This window comes from Salvelinus alpinus, chromosome 35 (assembly GCF_045679555.1).
Source record: "Salvelinus alpinus chromosome 35, SLU_Salpinus.1, whole genome shotgun sequence".
Lineage (NCBI taxonomy): Eukaryota > Metazoa > Chordata > Actinopteri > Salmoniformes > Salmonidae > Salvelinus > Salvelinus alpinus.
In genome coordinates this window covers 15,835,910-15,846,269 of record NC_092120.1, presented here as the reverse complement: position 1 = coordinate 15,846,269, position 10,360 = coordinate 15,835,910, and positions in this window count along the sequence as shown.

The window sequence follows — 10,360 nt, the reverse complement described above, 5'->3', positions numbered from 1 at the left end:
ATTTACATTTACATTTACATTTAAGTCATTTAGCAGACGCTCTTATCCAGAGCGACTTACAAGTTGGTGTATTCACCTTATGATATCCAGTGGAACAACCACTTACAATAGTGCATCTAACTCTTTTAAGGGGGGGGGGGGGGGGGTTAGAAGGATTACTTTATCCTAGGTATTCCTTAAAGAGGTGGTGTTTCAGGTGTTTCCGGAAGGTGGTGATTGACTCCGCTGACCTGGCGTCGTGGGGGAGTTTGTTCCACCATTGGGGTGCCAGAGCAGCGAACAGTTTTGACTGGGCTGAGCGGGAGCTGTACTTCCTCAGAGGTAGGGAGGCGAGCAGGCCAGAGGTGGATGAACGCAGTGCCCTTGTTTGGGTGTAGGGCCTGATCAGAGCCTGAAGGTACGGAGGTGCCGTTCCCCTCACAGCTCCGTAGGCAAGCACCATGGTCTTGTAGCGGATGCGAGCTTCAACTGGAAGCCAGTGGAGAGAGCGGAGGAGCGGGGTGACGTGAGAGAACTTGGGAAGGTTGAACACCAGACGGGCTGCGGCGTTCTGGATGAGTTGTAGGGGTTTAATGGCACAGGCAGGGAGCCCAGCCAACAGCGAGTTGCAGTAGTCCAGACGGGAGATGACAAGTGCCTGGATTAGGACCTGCGCCGCTTCCTGTGTGAGGCAGGGTCGTACTCTGCGAATGTTGTAGAGCATGAACCTACAGGAACGGGTCACCGCCTTGATGTTAGTTGAGAACGACAGCGTGTTGTCCAGGATCACGCCAAGGTTCTTAGCACTCTGGGAGGAGGACACAATGGAGTTGTCAACCGTGATGGCGAGATCATGGAACGGGCAGTCCTTCCCCGGGAGGAAGAGCAGCTCCGTCTTGCCGAGGTTCAGCTTGAGGTGGTGATCCGTCATCCACACTGATATGTCTGCCAGACATGCAGAGATGCGATTCGCCACCTGGTTATCAGAAGGGGGAAAGGAGAAGATTAATTGTGTGTCGTCTGCATAGCAATGATAGGAGAGACCATGTGAGGATATGACAGAGCCAAGTGACTTGGTGTATAGCGAGAATAGGAGAGGGCCTAGAACAGAGCCCTGGGGGACACCAGTGGTGAGAGCACGTGGTGCGGAGACAGATTCTCGCCACGCCACCTGGTAGGAGCGACCTGTCAGGTAGGACGCAATCCAAGCGTGGGCCGCGCCGGAGATGCCCAACTCGGAGAGGGTGGAGAGGAGGATCTGATGGTTCACTGTATCAAAGGCAGCCGATAGGTCTAGAAGGATGAGAGCAGAGGAGAGAGAGTTAGCTTTAGCAGTGCGGAGCGCCTCCGTGACACAGAGAAGAGCAGTCTCAGTTGAATGACTAGTCTTGAAACCTGACTGATTTGGATCAAGAAGGTCATTCTGAGAGAGATAGCAGGAGAGCTGGCCAAGGACGGCACGTTCAAGAGTTTTGGAGAGAAAAGAAAGAAGGGATACTGGTCTGTAGTTGTTGACATCGGAGGGATCGAGTGTAGGTTTTTTCAGCAGGGGTGCAACTCTCGCTCTCTTGAAGGCGGAAGGGACGTAGCCAGCGGTCAAGGATGAGTTGATGAGCGAGGTGAGGTAAGGGAGAAGGTCTCCGGAAATGGCCTGGAGAAGAGAGGAGGGGATAGGGTCAAGCGGGCAGGTTGTTGGGCGGCCGGCCGTCACAAGACGCGAGATTTCATCTGGAGAGAGAGGGGAGAAAGAGGTCAAAGCACAGGGTAGGGCAGTGTGAGCAGAACCAGCGGTGTCGTTTGACTTAGCAAACGAGGATCGGATGTCGTCGACCTTCTTTTCAAAATGGTTGACGAAGTCATCCGCAGAGAGGGAGGAGGAGGGGGGAGGGGGAGGAGGATTCAGGAGGGAGGAGAAGGTGGCAAAGAGCTTCCTAGGGTTAGAGGCAGATGCTTGGAATTTAGAGTGGTAGAAAGTGGCTTTAGCAGCAGAGACAGAAGAGGAGAATGTAGAGAGGAGGGAGTGAAAGGATGCCAGGTCCGCAGGGAGGCGAGTTTTCCTCCATTTCCGCTCGGCTGCCCGGAGCCCTGTTCTGTGAGCTCGCAATGAGTCGTCGAGCCACGGAGCAGGAGGGGAGGATCGAGCCGGCCTGGAGGATAGGGGACATAGAGAGTTAAAGGATGCAGAAAGGGAGGAGAGGAGGGTTGAGGAGGCAGAATCAGGAGATAGGTTGGAGAAGGTTTGAGCAGAGGGAAGAGATGATAGGATGGAAGAGGAGAGAGTAGCGGGGGAGAGAGAGCGAAGGTTGGGACGGCGCGATACCATCCGAGTGGGGGCAGTGTGGGAAGTGTTGGATGAGAGCGAGAGGGAAAAGGATACAAGGTAGTGGTCGGAGACTTGGAGGGGAGTTGCAATGAGATTAGTGGAAGAACAGCATCTAGTAAAGATGAGGTCAAGCGTATTGCCTGCCTTGTGAGTAGGGGGGGAAGGTGAGAGGGTGAGGTCAAAAGAGTAGAGGAGTGGAAAGAAGGAGGCAGAGAGGAATGAGTCAAAGGTAGACGTGGGGAGGTTAAAGTCACCCAGAACTGTGAGAGGTGAGCCATCCTCAGGAAAGGAACTTATCAAGGCGTCAAGCTCATTGATGAACTCTCCAAGGGAACCTGGGGGGCGATAAATGATAAGGATGTTAAGCTTGAAAGGGCTGGTAACTGTGACAGCATGGAATTCAAAGGAGGCGATAGACAGATGGGTCAGGGGAGAGAGAGAGAATGTCCACTTGGGAGAGATGAGGATCCCAGTGCCACCACCCCGCTGACCAGAAGCTCTCGGGGTGTGCGAGAACACGTGGGCAGACGAGGAGAGAGCAGTAGGAGTAGCAGTGTTATCTGTGGTAATCCATGTTTCCGTCAGTGCCAAGAAGTCGAGGGACTGGAGGGAAGCATAGGCTGAGATGAACTCTGCCTTGTTGGCCGCAGATCGGCAGTTCCAGAGGCTGCCGTAGACCTCGAACTCCACGTGGGTCGTGCGCGCTGGGACCACCAGGTTAGAGGGGCGGAGCCCACTCGGTGTGAGGTGTTTGTATGGTCTGTGCAGAGAGGAGAGAAGAGGGATAGACAGACACATAGTTGACAGGCTACAGAAGAGGCAGTCTTTGTTTCAAGTGTTATTGGAAATATTAGAATATGACAATAATATGTGACACACATTCTGTCGTGTTTATCAGACCTAATAAAAAATACAATATTTCAAAAGGTCAGGTAGGCTATATAATAGCGATTAACACTTGAATTGTTTCGTAAAGGTATTTTTGAAGTAGAATTTTTATTTATTTTTTTTTTTTTTTTTTTACATGTAGGCTATTACAATGGCACATTTAATATCCTGCTATGCTGCTACGCTGAGAGAACAAAACATTAAGAACACCTTCCTAATTCATCGGGGAATAGACTCTACAAGATGTCGAAAGCGTTCCACAGAGATCCTGGCCCATGTTGACTCCAATACTTCCCACATTTGTGTCAAGTTGGCTGGATGTCGTTTGGGTGTTAAACCATTCTTGATACACACGGGAAACTGTTGAACATGAAAAAAACAGCATCGTTGCAGTCCTTGAGACAAACCGGTGTGCCTGGCACCTATTGCCATAGGTGGTACCATACCAACTTTTTTGTCTTGCTCATTCACACTCTGAATGGCACACATTCACAATTCATATCTCAATTGTTTTAAAGCTTAATAATCCTTCTTTAATCTGTCTCCTCCCTGTCATCTACACTGATTGAAGTGGATTTAACAAGTGGTGACATCAAGAAGGGATCATAGCTTTGGAAAGAGCAGGTGTTCTTAATGTTTTGTACACTCAGTGTATATCACATTTCATGCACACAAAATTATACTGTCAATTGTAAGCCTTTGAATGGATCGTTTGCATCTACAAAGAGTCTGTGATGAGTTGATAAGTGATTAATAGCCTAATAATAATTAATTGGACGTTCACTCAAGGGCTGATGGATATTATATCATTATACTATTACATGTTAATCCATTCACTAAGTATTTTATTGGCTGTGCCCAACTTGTATCTTTAAAGGGATACTTCAGGAGTTTTACAATGAGGCCCTTAATCTACTTCTACTGCACGCAGAGACATATAAATGGTTTCCACAAGTTAATCTGACTCTGGGCAAGTAGATAAAGGACCTTATTGCCAAAATCCAAAAGTATTAAGTGAAATAACATGTTGTGGGGAACCCTGCGTCAGTCTGTCTCGTATATAGATAACTCTTTTCCATCGCTTGTTGACTTTGGTTGACCGGAACATCAGTGTCAACAAATATAACCACAAATGACTCCTCATTGGAATCTACCCAACTAGCTTAATTTGTTGAGTAGTAGTGAAAGTGGGGGTGAGGGAGGAACTTTCTGCTGTGACACCAGTCGCCAGCACTATCTTTGTGAATCTTCTGGTCAAACAGAACTCAGCTCCAGTGGGGCGGACACAGAGACATAGTCATCTAGACAGGCGCCAGTCCACCACTCGCTCCTCCTGGGCCGGGGCATTGGCATTGTTTCCCCCCTCTGTCATCATAATTACTTTTGTCTCCCCCTCCCCCGTCTCACCACCTCATATGCACTTTATTGTTCTGGCACTTGACCCAAAATGTCCCAAAAATTAAGTTGAGAAAAATAATATTTACTACTGAAATAGCCAACCGCCCAAAAACCCAATTGTCAATTTCTTCCGACCCCCCACCTTCTCCAGACCAGCCAGAAAGCCTGTCGTCTTGCACGATTGCTGTGGCTAATATGTTCATGTCCAACTGGGTCATTATTAGCTCATTATTGAGGGTAAAAAGTCAACAGTATGCTAATGAACTCTAGTAGCGTTTAGTATTCCACAAGCTTCCCACAATAAGTTGGGTGAATTTTGGCCCATTCTTCCTGACAGAGCTGGTGTAACTGAGTCAGGTTTGTAGGCCTCCTTGCTCACACACGCTTTTTCAGTTCTGCCCACAAACCTTCTATTGGATTGAGGTCAGGGCTTTGTGATGGCCACTCCAATACTTTGACTTTATTGTCCTTAAGCCATTTTGCCACAACTTTGGAAGTATGCTTGGGGTCATTGTCCATTTGGAAGACCCATTTGCGACCAAGCTTTAACTTCCTGACTGATGTCTTGAGATGTTGCTTCAATATATCCACATACTTTTCCTACCTCATGATGCCATCCATTTTGTGAAGTCCACCAGTCCCTCCTGCAGCAAAGCACCCCCACAACATGATGCTGCCACCCCCGTGCTTCACGGTTGGGATGGTGTTCTTCGGCTTGCAAGCCTCCCCCGTTTTCCTCCAAACATAACGATGGTCATTATGGCCAAACAGTTATATTTATGTTTCATCAGACCAGAGGACATTTCTCCAAAAGTACAATCTTTGTCCCCATGTGCAGTTGCAAACCGTAGTCTGGCTTTTTTATGGCGGTTTTGGATCAGTGGCTTCTTCCTTGCTGAGCGGCCTTTCAGGTTATGTCAGTATAGGACTCGTTTTACTCTGGATATAGATACTTTTGTACCTGTTTCCTCCAGCATCTTCACGAGGTCCTTTGCTGTTGTTCTGGGATTGATTTGCACTTTTTGCACCAAAGTATGTTCATCTCTAGGAGACAGAACGCATCTCCTTCCTGAGTGGTATGACAGCTGCGTGGTCCCATGGTGTTTATACTTGCATACTATTGTTTGTACAGATGAACGTGGTACCTTCAGGCATTTGGAAATTGCTCCCAAGGACGAACCAGACTGGTGGAGGTCTAGAAAAAAAATTCTGAGGTCTTGGATGACTTCTTTTGATTTTCCCATGATGTCAAGCAAAGAGACACTGAGTTTGGAGGTAGGCCTTGAAATACATCCACAGGTACACCTCCAATTGACTCAAATGATGTCAATTAGCCTATCAGAAGCTTCTAAAGCCATGACATAATTTTCTGGAATTTTCCAAGCTGTTTAAAGGCACAGTCAACTTAGTGTATGTAAACTTCTGACCCACTGGAATTGTGATACAGTGAATTATAAGTGAAATAATCTGTCTGTAAACAATTGTTGGAAAAATGACTTGTGTCAAGCACAAAGTATATGTCCTAACCGACTTGCCAAAACTATAGTTTGTTAAGAAGAAATTTGTGGAGTGGTTGAAAAACGAGTTTTAATGACTCCACCCTAAGTGTATGTAAACTTCCAACTTCAACTGTCTATTTTTTACATGTATTTAACCCCTTATTTTTGCCACTAAACAGTCTCCATATATATAGTATTTCCATTCATTTTTTCAACTGGTAGCTGGACACCTTCAGACGAGTCATGTGAAGCCTGTGGGCATCCTCACCTTTCCGTAGAAGTCATATTAGCCCAAACGGTTCAGACACTACAGACAGAAGTTGGCAGATTGGCTGTACCGACTTCAGACGAGTCCCAAAACACTTGTGGGGGTTAGAGCAAAATTGAGAGCACCATTGTGTTCGCGAGACTCGAATCTTTCCATAGATGGGTCTTAATAGTTTGAAGGCCAAACCTTTCGCTACAAAGGACTTGGTAAGAAGACCAATTTTCGGGGTGTCTCATGGTCTGACAAACACTGCTGTAGCTATGTCACCTTTCACCACAGATGCGGAAGTGTGACATCGGCGGATTTAGTGGATTTTTTCAAATGTATTTCACCTTTATTTAACCAGGTAGGCTAGTTGAGAACAAGTTCTCATTTACAACTGCGACCTGGCCAAGATAAAGCACAGCAGTTCGACACATACAACAACACAGAGTTACACATGAAATAAACAAACATACAGTCAATAATACAGTAGAAAAAAGAAAAGTCTATATACAGTGAGTGCAAATGAGGTAAGATGAGGGAGGTAAAGGCAATAAATAGGCCATGGTGGCGATGTAATTACAATATAGCAATTAAACACTGGAATGATAGATGGGCAGAAGATGAATGTGCAAGTAGAGATACTGGGGTGCAAAGGAGAAAGATAAATAAATAAATACAGTATGGGGATGAGGTAGTTGGATGGTGTAACGATCTTCTTCATCTAAGGAACAGGAAAGATCGGACCAAAACGCAGCGTGGTAAGTGTCCATGTTCATGTATTATAACTGAACACGAAATACAAAATAATAAAGTGAAACAACGAAAATCGAAACAGTCCTGAAAAGTGCAAACACAAAACAAGAAACATAGAAAAAAAACATAGAATGCCCACCCCAACTCACGCCCTGACCAAACCAAAATAGAGACATAAAAAAGGAACTAAGGTCAGGGCGTGACAGTACCCCACCCCCCCAAAGGTGCGGACTCCGGCCGTAAAACCTAAACCCATATGGGAGGGTCTGGGTGGGCATCTATCCGCGGTGGTGGCTCTGGCGCGGGACGTGGACCCCACTCCATCACTCCACCGAATAGAACTTCTGCACTCAACAACCCGGTCGCATTCCGCTTCGCTCCACAGGTAGTATCACATTTTCATTTCATTTCATTACAGTACAACGGTTTGATTTGTTTGATCGTAGCTAGCTACATAGCTAGCTACATAGCCGTCTTTGTATCAAAGATAATTGTGTAGTCTAGAGCGATTTTCTAGGTTAGCTAGCCAGCTATTGTCGTTCTTTTAACGCAACGTAACGTAATCAACACTGCTAGCTAGCCAGCTAGCCCCCGAATAGCAGCACTGTAGATACTATTACACTCAACGGAACGACTTGATTAGTGTAGTGTCAACAACGCAGCCACTGCCAGCTAGCCTACAAAGTCAACAACTGCCAGCTAGCCTACAAAGTCAACAACGCAGCCACTGCCAGCTAGCCTACTTCAGCAGTACTGTATCATCTTAATCATTTTAGTCAATAAGATTCTTGTTACGTAAGCTTAACTTTCTGAACATTCGAGACGCGTAGTCCACTTGCCACTCCAATCTCCTTTGCATTAGCGTAGTCTCTTCTGTAGCCTGTCAACTATGTGTCTGTCTATCCCTGTTCTCTCCTCTCTGCACAGACCATACAAACGCTCCACACCGCGTGGCATCGGCCACCCTAATCTGGTGGTCCCAGCGCGCACGACCCACGTGGAGTTCCAGGTCTCCGGTAGCCTCTGGAACTGCCGATCTGCGGCCAACAAGGCAGAGTTCATCTCAGCCTATGCCTCCCTCCAGTCCCTCGACTTCCTGGCACTGACGGAAACATGGATCACCACAGATAACACTGCTACTCCTACTGCTCTCTCTTCGTCCGCCCACGTGTTCTCGCACACCCCGAGAGCTTCTGGTCAGCGGGGTGGTGGCACCGGGATCCTCATCTCTCCCAAGTGGTCATTCTCTCTTTCTCCCCTTACCCATCTGTCTATCGCCTCCTTTGAATTCCATGCTGTCACAGTTACCAGCCCTTTCAAGCTTAACATCCTTATCATTTATCGCCCTCCAGGTTCCCTCGGAGAGTTCATCAATGAGCTCGATGCCTTGATTAGCTCCTTTCCTGAGGACGGCTCACCTCTCACAGTTCTGGGCGACTTTAACCTCCCCACGTCTACCTTTGACTCATTCCTCTCTGCCTCCTTCTTTCCACTCCTCTCCTCTTTTGACCTCACCCTCTCACCTTCCCCCCCTACTCACAAGGCAGGCAATACGCTCGACCTCATCTTTACTAGATGCTGTTCTTCCACTAACCTCATTGCAACTCCCCTCCAAGTCTCCGACCACTACCTTGTATCCTTTTCCCTCTCGCTCTCATCCAACACTTCCCACACTGCCCCTACTCGGATGGTATCGCGCCGTCCCAACCTTCGCTCTCTCTCCCCCGCTACCCTCTCCTCTTCCATCCTATCATCTCTTCCCTCTGCTCAAACCTTCTCCAACCTATCTCCTGATTCTGCCTCCTCAACCCTCCTCTCCTCCCTTTCTGCATCCTTTGACTCTCTATGTCCCCTATCCTCCAGGCCGGCTCGGTCCTCCCCTCCCGCTCCGTGGCTCGGCGACTCATTGCGAGCTCACAGAACAGGGCTCCGGGCAGCCGAGCGGAAATGGAGGAAAACTCGCCTCCCTGCGGACCTGGCATCCTTTCACTCCCTCCTCTCTACATTTTCCTCTTCTGTCTCTGCTGCTAAAGCCACTTTCTACCACTCTAAATTCCAAGCATCTGCCTCTAACCCCAGGAAGCTCTTTGCCACCTTCTCCTCCCTCCTGAATCCTCCTCCCCCTCCCCCCTCCTCCCTCTCTGCAGATGACTTCGTCAACCATTTTGAAAAGAAGGTCGACGACATCCGATCCTCGTTTGCTAAGTCAAACGACACCGCTGGTTCTGCTCACACTGCCCCACCCTGTGCTCTGACCTCTTTCTCCCCTCTCTCTCCAGATGAAATCTCGCGTCTTGTGACGGCCGGCCGCCCAACAACCTGCCCGCTTGACCCTATCCCCTCCTCTCTTCTCCAGACCATTTCCGGAGACCTTCTCCCTTACCTCACCTCGCTCATCAACTCATCCCTGACCGCTGGCTACGTCCCTTCCGTCTTCAAGAGAGCGAGAGTTGCACCCCTTCTGAAAAAACCTACACTCGATCCCTCCGATGTCAACAACTACAGACCAGTATCCCTTCTTTCTTTTCTCTCCAAAACTCTTGAACGTGCCGTCCTTGGCCAGCTCTCCCGCTATCTCTCTCAGAATGACCTTCTTGATCCAAATCAGTCAGGTTTCAAGACTAGTCATTCAACTGAGACTGCTCTTCTCTGTATCACGGAGGCGCTCCGCACTGCTAAAGCTAACTCTCTCTCCTCTGCTCTCATCCTTCTAGACCTATCGGCTGCCTTCGATACTGTGAACCATCAGATCCTCCTCTCCACCCTCTCCGAGTTGGGCATCTCCGGCGCGGCCCACGCTTGGATTGCGTCCTACCTGACAGGTCGCTCCTACCAGGTGGCGTGGCGAGAATCTGTCTCCTCACCACGTGCTCTCACCACTGGTGTCCCCCAGGGCTCTGTTCTAGGCCCTCTCCTATTCTCGCTATACACCAAGTCACTTGGCTCTGTCATAACCTCACATGGTCTCTCCTATCATTGCTATGCAGACGACACACAACTAATCTTCTCCTTTCCCCCTTCTGATGACCAGGTGGCGAATCGCATCTCTGCATGTCTGGCAGACATATCAGTGTGGATGACGGATCACCACCTCAAGCTGAACCTCGGCAAGACGGAGCTGCTCTTCCTCCCGGGGAAGGACTGCCCGTTCCATGATCTCGCCATCACGGTTGACAACTCCATTGTGTCCTCCTCCCAGAGCGCTAAGAACCTTGGCGTGATCCTGGACAACACCCTGTCGTTCTCAACCAACATCAAGGCGGTGAC